The sequence below is a fragment of the Eriocheir sinensis genome, chromosome 11, assembly GCF_024679095.1.
Source record: "Eriocheir sinensis breed Jianghai 21 chromosome 11, ASM2467909v1, whole genome shotgun sequence".
NCBI lineage: Eukaryota > Metazoa > Arthropoda > Malacostraca > Decapoda > Varunidae > Eriocheir > Eriocheir sinensis.
The window spans coordinates 871,784-884,625 of NC_066519.1; the positions used below are offsets into that span (position 1 = coordinate 871,784).

At 43.1% G+C, this 12,842-nt stretch overlaps 1 protein-coding gene across 3 annotated transcripts in view; it reads left to right on the forward strand.

Moving 5' to 3' along the window:
• The window catches only part of LOC126996730 (uncharacterized), a 135,717-nt gene that overhangs the window by 1,201 nt on the left and 121,674 nt on the right, over window positions 1-12,842 (forward strand). The gene's annotated exons all lie outside the window — the stretch shown is intronic.

Sequence of the window (12,842 nt, forward strand, 5' to 3'; positions counted from 1 at the left end):
CCTCAGCAAGAGGAGGCTGTTCCTCAGCAAGAGGAGGCTGTTCCTCAGCAAAAGGCTCTCAGCCCACACAGACGCGCCAAAAAAGACTACTGACAAGGACGCTATGGAAGCCCCCAAAGGCGCGCCCCTCGAAACTCCTGACGGAGGGCCTAAAGCAGCCCAACAGGTAACGCCGCTGCCGCTGCCGCGCCTGCGCAGCCCCGACCGGCGGGACATCCTGGGCAGGCGCTGGCTGTCTGATGACGTCATGGACCTGGCCCAGGAGCTGCTGCAGCGCCAGTTCCCGAACACTGGCCTGCGGCGCAGCCTTCACCCTGCCGCCCCTGCAGCCCGGCAACGCGGCGCTCTTCCTGCAGGTGGTGAACCGGTCCACGCCGATGAGCCTCGCCTCCATGGCGGACTACGGCCGCGCGGGGGGCAGCCACTGGCTGCTGCTGTCCTCGTATGGCGCTGGGCGGCCCGGCCAGCTGGCGGTATATGACTCTCTCTACGACACGCTCTCGCCCTCCACAGCCGCCCTGGTGCGGCAGCTGCAGGAGCTGCACGCCCCGCCGCCAGGGGTCGTCGTGCGGCCCGTGCAGCGCCAGCGGGACGGCTACAGCTGCGGCCTCTTCGCCCTGGCCTTCGCCTTCAGCATCGCCCACGGCCAAGACCCGTGCCGCCTGCGCTACGTGCGGGCCCGCATGGCGAGCCACCTGCTATCGTGTCTGGAGCGCGGCACTGTGACGCCCTTCCCCAGCGAGCCAAAGGGGACACTTGGCTAAACACCTTAACTTTATGACAACAAGGAAGGATGGTTACTCTCAGGAAGGATGATTACTCTCAGGAAGGATGGTTACTTTCAAGGAATGATGTTTACTCTCAGGAATGATGTTTACTCTCATAAATGATGTTTACTCTCAAGGAATGATGTTTACTCTCAAGGAATGATTTTTACTCTCATAAATTATGTTTACTCTCAAGGAATGATGTTTACTCTCAGGAATGATGTTTACTCTCAAGGAATGATGTTTATTCTCAAGGAATGATGTTTACTCTCAAGGAATGATGTTTACTCTCAAGGAATGATGTTTACTCTCAAGGAATGATGTTTACTCTCAAGGAATGATGTTTACTCTCAGGAATGATGTTTACTCTCAAGGAATGATGTTTACTCTCAAGGAATGATGTTTACTCTCAAGGAATGATGTTTACTCTCAAGGAATGATGTTTACTCTCAAGGAATGATGTTTACTCTCAAGGAATGATGTTTACTCTCAAGGAATGATGTTTACTCTCAAGGAATGATGTTTACTCTCAAGGAATGATGTTTACTCTCAAGGAATGATGTTTATTCTCAAGGAATGATGTTTGCTCTCAAGGAATGATGTTTACTCTCAAGGAATGATGTTTGCCTTCAAGGAATGATGTTTGCTTTCAAGGAATGATGTTTGCTCTCAAGGAATGATGTTTGCTCTCAAGGAATGATGTTTGCTCTCAAGGAATGATGTTTGCTCTCAAGGAATGATGTTTACTCTCAAGGAATGATGTTTGCTCTCAAGGAATGATGTTTGCTCTCAAGGAATGATGTTTGCTCTCAAGGAATGATGTTTCCTCTCAAGGAATGATGTTTGCTTTCAAGGAATGATGTTTACTCTCGAGGAATGATGTTTGTTCTCAAGGAACGATGTTTGCTTTCAAGGAATGATGTTTGCTTTCAAGGAACTATGTTCACTTTCAAGGAATGATGTTTGCTTTCAAGGAATGATGTTTGCTCTCAAGGAATGATGTTTCCTCTCAAGGAATGATGTTTGCTTTCAAGGAATGTTTACTCTCAAGGAATGATGTTTGCTCTCAAGGAATGATGTTTACTCTCAAGGAATGATGTTTGCTCTCAAGGAATGATGTTTGCTCTCAAGGAATGATGTTTGCTTTCAAGAAATTATGTTTGCTCTCAAGGAATGATGTTTACTTTCAAGGATTGATGTTTGCTCTCAAGGAATGATGTTTACTCTCAAGGAATGATGTTTGCTCTCAAGGAATGATGTTTGCTCCCAAGGAATGATGTTTGCTTTCAAGAAATGATGTTTGCTCTCAAGGAATGATGTTTACTCTCAAGGAATGATGTTTTTTTTTTTTTTTTACGTTGCTGCCTATTGCGCCGGTAGGCATCTTCCCGGTGGGGCCTGATGGTCGGCCCAAGGCTTCTTCCAGGTGGGGCCTGATGGTCGGCCCAGCCCGTTCTAGCGCAGGCGAGTGTTTATAGTGGCGCCATCTTGCACTGGCTCATGCTGCCCCCCGGAATTCGTTCTTGATTCGCTTGGACGGCTTCCTCTAGAGTCCGGGTTGATGGGTGGTCTTCAGGACAGCATGTGGGTAGTTTTAAGCCACTCGGCGGTGACTGAAAAATCCGAGGTGGTAGCGTGGGGATTCGAACCCGCGTCGTCCATCACGTGGTGAATGTGGGCCCAGTACGATACCATTTCAGCCACCGCCTCTCAGCCACCTGCTCTCAAGGAATGATGTTTGCTTTCAAGGAATGATGTTTGCTTTCAAGGAATGATGTTTGCTTTTAAGGAACTATGTTTACTTTCAAGGAATGATGTTTGCTTTCAAGGAATGATGTTTGCTCTCAAGGAATGATGTTTCCTCTCAAGGAATGATGTTTGCTTTCAAGGAATGATGTTTACTCTCAAGGAATGATGTTTGCTCTCAAGGAATGATGTTTACTCTCGAGGAATGATGTTTGCTCTCAAGGAATGATGTTTGCTCTCAAGGAATGATGTTTGCTTTCAAGGAATGATGTTTGCTCTCAAGGAATGATGTTTGCTTTCAAGGAATGATGTTTGCTCTCAAGGAATGATGTTTCCTCTCAAGGAATGATGTTTGCCCTCAAGGAATGATATTTACTCTCAAGGAATGATGTTTACTTTCTAGGAATGATGTTTACTCTCAAGGAATAATGTTTGCTCTCAAGGAATGATGTTTACTCTCAAGGAATAATGTTTGCTCTCAAGGAATGATGTTTACTTTCAAGGAATGATGTTTGCTCTCAAGGAATGATGTTTGCTCTCAAGGAATGATGTTCACTTTCAAGGAATGATGTTTGCTCTCAAGGAATGATGTTTACTTTCAAGGAATGATGTTTGCTCTCAAGGAATGATGTTTGCTCTCAAGGAATGATGTTTACTCTCAAGGAATGATGTTTACTCTCAAGGAATGAGTTTACTCTCAAGGAGCTATGTTTACTTTCAAGGAATGATGTTTGCTCTCAAGGAATGATATTTACTCTCAAGGAATGAGTTTACTCTCAAGGAGCTATGTTTACTTTCAAGGAATGATGTTTGCTCTCAAGGAATGAGTTTACTCTCAAGGAGCTATGTTTACTTTCAAGGAATGATGTTTGCTCTCAAGGAATGATGTTTACTCTCAAGGAATGATGTTTACTTTCAAGGAACATTGTTTACTTTCAAGGAATGATGTTTGCTCTCAAGGAATGATGTTTGCTCTCAAGGAATGATGTTTGCTCTCTTTTCTCACCGTGGTATTCTAATGTCTTTCATAATCTAACCTTACACAACCTAACCCAGCCCCGTTCATTACATATATAGTTTATAATCTGCATTAACTACTCATATTTTGACACTTCAATCAATTAATCATGCATCATAATATTACAGCACACACACACACTAAAGTTTGCTCATGCTTACAAATACATACACAAACATACACTTACATACCTACACATAGCATAATACTACATTACACACACACTATAATCTGCACATACATACCTACATAATTATTATAGATAAACATATAAACAATAGTGCGTACACAATCATATAGAACCATAGATACACAATAGTCATAACACACACACACACACACACACACATGATGTTTACTACCCTCCTACGGTTTCTATCCTTCTCTGTACCTTTATCTCCAGTTTCCTTTCTGTCCGTTCTATTTCTGCTGTGGTAGCCAGTCACTGTTCTTCCCCTAAACCTATTAACAGTGGTGTCCCGCAGGGCTCTGTCCTATCTCCCACTCTCTTTCTGTTATTCATTAATGATCTTTCCAAAACGAACTGTCCTATCCATTCTTACGCCGATGACTCCACTCTGCATTACTCAACTTCTTTTAATAGAAGACCCACTCAACAGGAACTAAACGATTCCAAGCTGATGGCAACAGAACGCTTAGCCTCCGACCTTACTATTATTTCCGATTGGGGCAAGACGAATCTGGTGTCCTTTAACGCCTCAAAAACACAGTTTCTCCACCTATCCTCTTGACACAATCTTCCAGATATCTATCCCATATTCATCGACAACACTTAGCTATCACCTTCTTCAACACTAAACATCATCGGTCTATCCTTAATTCAAAATTTCAACTGGAAACTTCATATCTCTTCTCTTACTAAATCAGCTTCCTCGAGGCTGGGCGTTCTGTATCGTCTCCACCAGTTCCACTCCACGCACAGATGCTTTCTATTTATAGGGGGGCCTTGTCCGTCCTCGTATGGAGTATGCAACTCACGTGTGTGGGGGGGGGGCTCCACTCACACAGCTCTCCTAGACAGTGGAGTCTGAGGCTCTTCGTCTCATCAGCTCTCCTCCTCTTACTGATAGTCTTCTACCGCTTAAATTCCGCCGCCATGTTGCCTCTCTATCTTCTATCGATATTTTCATCCTGACTGCTCTTCTGAACTTGCTAACTGCATGCCTCCCCCCCTCCCGCGGCCCTGCTGCACACGAATTTCTGCTCATGCTCATCCCTATACTGTCCAAAGCCCTTATGCAAGAGTTAACCAGCATCTCCATTCTTTCATCCCCTTCACTGGTAAACTCTGGAACAGCCTTCCTTCGTCTGTATTTCCTCCTGCCTATGACTTGACTTCTTTCAAGAAGAGTGTATCAAGACACCTCTCCAACCGAAACTGACCTCTCTTTTGGCCACTCTTTACTTTTATCTTTCATTGGAGCGGCGAGTAGCGGGCTTTTTTTTTGTACTCTTTTTGTTGCCCTTGAGCCGTATCCTCTGATGTAAAACACACACACACATATACACACACACATACACACACTCCCTGCTTTCACTCCTTTCATCTGCTTACTCAGTATGCCCATCCCATCGCCAGTCAAGTTCCCCCCCACCTCTCTCTCTCTCTCTCTCTCTCTCTCTCTCTCTCTCTCTCTCTCTCTCTCTCTCTCTCTCTCATCAATGGAAACGACATGCAGCTTCCTACGCCGCCATTCTCCTGAACGAACTCACACACACACACACACACACACACACACACACACACACGTACGCGGGTTCTGATTTTCTTTCTCTTTTCAGATCGTATTACGCACAAAAATAATAAAAATAGTAGGATCACAAAAGACTGGGAAAATAATTGTGTGTGTGTGTGTGTGTGTGTGTGTGTGTGTGTGTGTGTGTGTGTGTGTGTGTGTGTGTGTGTGTGTGTGTGTGTGTGTGTGTGTGTGTGTGTGTGTGTGTGTGTGTGTGTGTGTGTTATTATTTGTCAGATGCTAATCATGTGTATGATAAAAGTGCCTATAAGACTTGGTGAATAAACTACTAATTTTAATCTCTGGTTTAAAAGATCAAAAAGTAACTGTTTTGAGGTATAATGACTTATGATAATTAATGAGTGCCCACACACACGACACGACAGTAGTAGTAGCAGCAGCTGTAATAGTAGTAACAGTTGTAGTAGTAGTAGTAGTAGTAGTAGTAGTAGTAGTAGTAGTAGTAGTAGTAGTAGTAGTAGTAGTAGTAGTAGTAGTAGTAGTAGTAGTAGTAGTAGTAGTAGTAGTAGTAGTAGTAGTAGGTGAAGTATTTATATGCGTGAAAAGTTAGCCTCACCTACCTTTCTCGATGGTTTTCGTAGATGGAGGTAGCAGTGGCAGAATAATATAAGCAGCAGCACTAGTCGTTGTAGTAGTAGCAGCAGTAGTTTTATACACTCCTGCGTGCGTCGTGGGCCTTGCATTCACTAAATATCACGATGACTCTAGTGGTGACGGGATACAACACTTTCCAGCAGGTTCAAGGGCGGCAGACAGCCATAAGCACTCTGGACACACTCTTGACACTCGCATACACTCCTGGGTGCGTCGTGGGCCTTGGGATTCACTAGGTATCAGCATGCCTTACGAGGTGACGGGATATAACACTTTTTTCAGCGGGTACAAGGGCGGCAGACAGCCATACGCACTCTGAACACACTCTTAACACTCGCATACACTCCTGGGTGCGTCGTGGGCCTTGGGATTCACTAAATATCACCATGCCTTAAGTGGTGATGATATAAAGAACTTTTTTTCCAGCGGGCTCAGGGGCGGGAGAGGAACTGGTAATTTTGTCCTTTCATTTCACTCGCTGTTAACGCACTATTAAGGCTATACAGCTAACCAAGCAAGGCGCGCTGTACTCCTGGGTGCCTTGGGGTGCTCATGCTCGCTGGCAATCGCTGCACGTGCCGTAGGAGAGCCAATAAGGACAATAATATGACACTTTTCTGGGGAGCACCATGGCGGGGCGGGGGACAGGTAACACTGGGCCTCCCATTTCACTCGCTGTTAACGCACTATTTAAGGCTGCACAGCTATCCAACTAAGGCCATATACACTCATGGCTGCCTTGGGGTGCTGCCGCTCACTGGTCATTGCTGCACACGTTCTAAGGGAGCCGCCACAGCGAGTTTGAGAGCTTTGGTCACCGCGAGTGCCACTTTGAAAGAAAAATGGCGGATCAGCTGATGGCTGGCGCCGAACATCAGCTGATTTAGGGCCGCTCGCACAGCCGTCTGGTACGCACCCTAACCCAAGGCCCTGCCAGCCTGGTAACAAGCATCACCATCGCCTCGATCCGCTTTCACAGCCGTTGTTTTCGTGGTGTCGGCGGCCCCAGCCTGGTGACGGTCATGGCAGGACGAAGGCGCGTGGCGGCAGGGTTGGTACGCCGGAGCGGCGGGACGTGCAAGCACTGCACCAGCCGAGCGGAGGATTGCCAAGGAGAAACGTGAAAAATAACGTAAAATATAAAGAATAACTGTGAAGAATAAATATGATGAAAAAATGTGGAGTGTCTCGATCGCTGTAATACACCTGTCAAATCTGCTGGTAGCCTAATATTTCCAAGGAATAATAGTGAAATAATGGTGACAATTATTAAAGTTCTACTATTTAGCATACAGTATGTCAGCAAGATAGACTCTTCACTTATATTCTTTACGGTTGATCACTATCCATATTTACTTTGCAGACTTCACATTTAATAATTACATAACAGGGCGGATTTCGTTGTATGTATATGCCCTATGCACACATATTAGGCTATCCAGAATTATACGAGAGTCTGACCAAGAGCCATAACATGTGAATAATGGTGAAGAGTACTGAAGTCCAGTCTTCCCCTTTGTTGTGTACTTTTGCAACAAAAAACATCACTTTCCTGTCACTCTGCAATCCTTCAATACACTTTCCTGTCACTCTGCAATCCTTCAATACACTTTCCTGTCACTCTGCAATCCTTCAATACACTTTCCTGTCACTCTGCAATCCTTCAATACACTTTCCTGTCACTCTGCAATCCTTCAATACACTTTCCTGTCACTCTGCAATCCTTCAATACACTTTCCTGTCACTCTGCAATCCTTCAATACACTTTCCTGTCACTCTGCAATCCTTCAATACACTTTCCTGTCACTCTGCAATCCTTCAATACACTTTCCTGTCACTCTGCAATCCTTCAATACACTTTCCTGTCACAATGCAATCTTTCAATGCACTTTCCTGTCACAATGCAATCTTTCAATGCACTTTCCTGTCACAATACAATCTTTCAGTACACTTTCCTGTCACAATGCAATCTTTCAATACACTTTCCTGTCACAATGCAATCTTTCAATACACTTTCCTGTCACAATACAATCTTTCAGTACACTTTCCTGTCACAATGCAATCTTTCAATACACTTTCCTGTCACAATGCAATCTTTCAATACACTTTCCTGTCACAATGCAATCTTTCAATACACTTTCCTGTCACAATGCAATCTTTCAATACACTTTCCTGTCACAATGCAATCTTTCAATACACTTTCCTGTCACTCTGCAATCTTTCAATACACTTTCCTGTCACAATGCAATCTTTCAATACACTTTCCTGTCACAATGCAATCTTTCAATACACTTTCCTGTCACAATGCAATCTTTCAATACACTTTCCTGTCACTCTGCAATCCTTCAATACACTTTCCTGTCACAATGCAATCTTTCAATACACTTTCCTGTCACAATGCAATCTTTCAATACACTTTCCTGTCACAATGCAATCTTTCAATACACTTTCCTGTCACTCTGCAATCTTTCAATACACTTTCCTGTCACTCTGCAATCCTTCAATACACTTTCCTGTCACTCTGCAATCCTTCAATACACTTTCCTGTCACTCTGCAATCCTTCAATACACTTTCCTGTCACTCTGCAATCCTTCAATACACTTTCCTGTCACTCTGCAATCCTTCAATACACTTTCCTGTCACTCTGCAATCCTTCAATACACTTTCCTGTCACTCTGCAATCCTTCAATACACTTTCCTGTCACTCTGCAATCCTTCAATACACTTTCCTGTCACTCTGCAATCCTTCAATACACTTTCCTGTCACAATGCAATCCTTCAATACACTTTCCTGTCACTCTGCAATCCTTCAATACACTTTCCTGTCACAATGCAATCTTTCAATACACTTTCCTGTCACAATGCAATCTTTCAATACACTTTCCTGTCACAATGCAATCTTTCAATACACTTTCCTGTCACTCTGCAATCCTTCAATACACTTTCCTGTCACAATGCAATCTTTCAATACACTTTCCTGTCACAATGCAATCTTTCAATACACTTTCCTGTCACAATGCAATCTTTCAGTACACTTTCCTGTCACAATGCAATCTTTCAATACACTTTCCTGTCACAATGCAATCTTTCAATACACTTTCCTGTCACAATGCAATCTTTCAATACACTTTCCTGTCACAATGCAATCTTTCAATACACTTTCCTGTCACAATGCAATCTTTCAATACACTTTCCTGTCACAATGCAATCTTTCAATACACTTTCCTGTCACAATGCAATCTTTCAATACACTTTCCTGTCACAATGCAATCTTTCAATACACTTTCCTGTCACAATGCAATCTTTCAATACACTTTCCTGTCACAATGCAATCTTTCAATACACTTTCCTGTCACAATGCAATCTTTCAATACACTTTCCTATTACAATGCAATCTTTCAATACACTTTCCTGTCACAATGCAATCTTTCAATACACTTTCCTGTCACAATGCAATCTTTCAATACACTTTCCTGTCACAATGCAATCTTTCAATACACTTTCCTGTCACAATGCAATCTTTCAGTACACTTTCCTGTTACAATGCAATCTTTCAGTACACTTTCCTGTCACAATGCAATCTTTCAATGCACTTTCCTGTCACAATGCAATCTTTCAGTACACTTTCCTGTCACAATGCAATCTTTCAATACACTTTCTTATCACAATGCAATCCTTCAATACACTTTCCTGTTACTCTGCAATCCTTCAATACACTTTCCTGTCACTCTGCAATCCTTCAATACACTTTCCTGTCACTCTGCAATCCTTCAATACACTTTCCTGTCACTCTGCAATCCTTCAATACACTTTCCTGTCACTCTGCAATCCTTCAATACTTTCCTGTCAATCTGCAATCCTTCAATACACTTGCCTATCACTCTGCAATCCTTCAATACACTTTTTTGTCACTCTGCAATCCTTCAATACACTTTCCTGTCACTCTGCAATCCTTCAATACACTTTTCTGTCACTCTGCAATCCTTCAATACATTTTCCTGTAACTCTGCAATCCTTCAATACACTTTTCTGTCATTCTGCAATCCTTCAATACACTTTTCTGTCACTCTGCAATCCTTCAATACACTTTTCTGTCACTCTGCAATCCTTCAATACAATTTCCTGTCACTCTGCAATCCTTCAATACACTTTTCTGTCACTCTGCAATCCTTCAATACACTTTTCTGTCACTCTGCAATCCTTCAATACACTTTCCTGTCACTCTGCAATCCTTCAATACACTTTTCTGTCACTCTGCAATCCTTCAATACAATTTCCTGTCACTCTGCAATGCTTCAATACACTTGCCTATCAGTCTTCAATCCTTCATTACATTTTCCTGTAACTCTGCAATCCTTCAATACACTTCCCTGTCACTCTGCAATCCTTTCTTACAATATCTTGTCACTCTGCAATCCTTCAATACACTTTCCTGTCACTCTGCAATCCTTCAATTTACTCTCATGTCACTTTGCAATCTCTCTATACACTTTCCTGTCACTCTGCAATCCTTCAATACACTTTCCTGTCACTCTGCAATCCTTCAATACACTCTTTTGTCACTTTCCAATACTTCAATACACTTTCCTGTCACTCTGCAAGCCTTCAAAACAATTTTCTGTCACTCTGCAATCCTTCAATACATTTTCCTGTCACTCTGCAATCCTTCAATACACTTTCCTGTCACAATGCAATCTTTCAATACACTTTCCTGTCACAATGCAATCTTTCAATACACTTTCCTGTCACAATGCAATCTTTCAATACACTTTCCTGTCACAATGCAATCCTTGAGTACACTTTCCTGTTACTCTGCAATCCTTCAATACACTTTCCTGTCACTCTGCAATCCTTCAATACACTTTCCTGTCACTCTGCAATCCTTCAATACACTTTCCTGTCACTCTGCAATCCTTCAATACACTTTCCTGTCACTCTGCAATCCTTCAATACACTTTCTTGTCACTCTGCAATCCTTCAATACACTTTCCTGTTACAATGCAATCCTTCAATACACTTTCCTGTCACTCTGCAATCCTTCAATACACTTTCCTGTCACTCTGCAATCCTTCAATACACTTTCCTGTCACTCTGCAATCCTTCAATATACTTTCCTGTCACTTTGCAATCCTTCAATACACTTTCCTGTCACTCTGCAATCCTTCAATACACTTTCCTGTCACTCTGCAATCCTTCAATACACTTTCCTGTCACTCTGCAATCCTTCAATACACTTTCCTGTCACAATGCAATCCTTCAATACACTTTCCTGTCACAATGCAATCCTTCAATACACTTTCCTGTCACTCTGCAATCCTTCAATACACTTTCCTGTCACTCTGCAATCCTTCAGTACACTTTCCTGTTACTCTTCAATCCTTCAATACACTTTCTTGTTACTCTGCAATCCTTCAATACACTTTCCTGTTACTCTGCAATCCTTCAATACACTTTACTGTCACTTTGCAATCCTTCAATACACTTTCCTGTCACTCTGCAATCCTTCAATACACTTTCCTGTCACAATGCAATCCTTCAATACACTTTCCTGTCACTCTGCAATCCTTCAATACACTTTCCTGTTACTCTGCAATCCTTCAATACACTTTCCTGTCACTCTTCAATCCTTCAATACACTTTCTTGTTATTCTGCAATCCTTCAATACACTTTCCTGTCACTCTGCAATCCTTCAGTACACTTTCCTGTTACTCTGCAATCCTTCAATACACTTTCCTGTTACTCTGCAATCCTTCAATACACTTTCCTGTCACTCTGCAATCCTTCAATACACTTTCCTGTTACTCTGCAATCCTTCAATACACTTTCCTATTACTCTGCAATCCTTCAATACACTTTCCTGTTACTCTGCAATCCTTCAGTACACTTTCCTGTTAATCTGCAATCCTTCATTTCACTTACCTGTTACTCTGCAATCCTTCAATGCAGCTAAGCCAGGGTCAGCATCCCACCCAGGTACCCAGCAGCCAGGGTCAGCATAACCCAGTCAGCATCATAAGCTAAGCCACCCGTCAGCATCCCACCCTGATAACTCAGGGGTCAGCATCCCACCCAGATAACTAAGCCGGTCAGCATCCCCCAGATCTAAATCAAGGGGTCAGCATCCCCACCATAACTAAGCCAGGGTCAGCATCCCACCCAGGTATCTAAGCCAGGGTCAGCATCCCACCCAGATAACTAAGCCAGGGTCAGCATCCCACCCTGATAACTAAACCAGGGTCAGCATCCCACCCAGATAACTAAGCCAGGGTCAGCATCCCACCCAGATAACTAAGCCAGGGTCAGCATCCCACCCAGATAACTAAGCCAGGGTCAGCATCCCACCCAGATAACTAAGCCAGGGTCAGCATCCCACCCAGATAACTAAGCCAGGGTCAGCATCCCACCCAGATAACTAAGCCAGGGTCAGCATCCCCATTCATTCCCTCTTTCATATCATATTCCTTTTCTTCTTCACTCCATTGGACGTTCCTTCCTCTCATCTCATTCCGTCCATATACTTCTTTTCTTCATCTAAATATCCTTTATTTCCTATTGTCTTCACTTCCTACCTTTCTCCTATTATTTCTTTTTTTCTTCGTTCCTTCCTTTTCTTCCATCCTTCCCTCCCTTCTTCCCTCTCTCCTATCATTTTTTTCTTTATAATAATCTTCTTTTCTTTCTTCTTTCTCTCATCCCTCAATTCATCCCTTCATTCCCTTCTTTCTCTATTCCTTCCCCTGTCCATCCATGCCAGGGTTAAGCCAAAGACAATCAAGCCGCTGCTGTTTTTCTTTATAATAATCTTCTTTTCTTTCTTCTTTCTCTCATCCCTCAATTCATCCCTTCATTCCCTTCTTTCTGTGTTCCTTCCCCTGTCCATCTGTGCCAGGGTTAAGCCAAAGACAATCAAGCCGCTGCTGTTTTTCTTATTTCTCAA